General features: G+C 50.1%; 1 non-coding gene and 2 pseudogenes across 1 annotated transcript; all 3 read right to left on the bottom strand.

The window, feature by feature from the left end:
• On the bottom strand, nucleotides 1-114 carry LOC124892164 (annotated as a pseudogene).
• Nucleotides 115-550: 436 nt separating this feature from the next.
• On the bottom strand, nucleotides 551-669 carry LOC124892161. Its single transcript, XR_007050105.1, has one exon. It is a non-coding gene; the product is annotated as a 5S ribosomal RNA (ribosomal RNA).
• Nucleotides 670-845: 176 nt separating this feature from the next.
• LOC124892163 lies at nucleotides 846-958 on the bottom strand (annotated as a pseudogene).

Genomic DNA, 958 nt, shown 5'->3' with positions numbered 1-958 from the left:
GCAACACGAGGACTTCCCAGGGTGTCACCCATCCTAGTACAACTCTCGCCCAAGCGCGCTTAACTTCGAAGTTCTGATGGGATCCGGTGGGTTAGTGATGCTATGATCACATCCGTTATTCCCAGCACTCCAAATTCTATTATGCTTCTTTCTCCTCCGCCGCCCGTCACACCCCGCACGCTCGCCCCTGCGCCTTGCCCCCTTTCTCGTTACCGCCAAGAGAAAAAACAAAAAGATTCGTCGATCGAACGGGCAAAATTAAACCGAATTTTAAAGGAAAAAAAAATGAAGGGATGCAACACTACTCTCGCACAAGCACGCTAACTTTGGAGGTCTGATGGGTTCCGGTGCGTTAGTGCTGGTATGATCGCATCCGTCATTCCCAGCACTCCAAATTCTATTATGCCTCTTTCTCCTTCGCCACCCGTCACACCCCGCACGCGCTCCCCTGTGCCTTGCCCCCTTTCTTATTTCCGCCAATAGGAAAAATAAAAAGATTCGCCGATCGAACCAGCAAAATTAAATCGAATTTTAAAGGAAAAAAAAGGAAGTGATGCAACGCGAGGACTTCCCAGGGGGTCACCCACCCTAAAACAACTCTCGCCCAAGCACGCTTAACTTTGGAGTTCCGATGGGATCCGGTGCGTTAGTGCTGGTATGATCGCATCCATCATTCCCAGCACTCCAAATTCTATTATGCTTCTTTCTCCTCCGCCGCCAGTCACACCCCGCACGCCCGCCCCTACGCCTTGCCCCCTTTCTCGTTTCCGCCAAGAGGAAAATCAAAAAGATTCGCCGATCGAACCGGCAAAATTAAACCAAATTTTACAGGAAAAAAAAAGGTAGGGATGCAAAACGAGGACTTCCCAGGGGGTCACCCATCCTAGTAAAACTCTCGCCCAAGCACGCTTAACTTCAGAGTTCTGATGGGATCCGGTGCGTTAGTTCTGGTATGATC

The sequence above is a fragment of the Capsicum annuum genome, unplaced genomic scaffold (genome assembly GCF_002878395.1).
Source record: "Capsicum annuum cultivar UCD-10X-F1 unplaced genomic scaffold, UCD10Xv1.1 ctg44484, whole genome shotgun sequence".
NCBI lineage: Eukaryota > Viridiplantae > Streptophyta > Magnoliopsida > Solanales > Solanaceae > Capsicum > Capsicum annuum.
The sequence above is the reverse complement of the archived record's forward strand: the minus strand, read 5'-3'. Positions and strand labels throughout refer to the sequence as shown.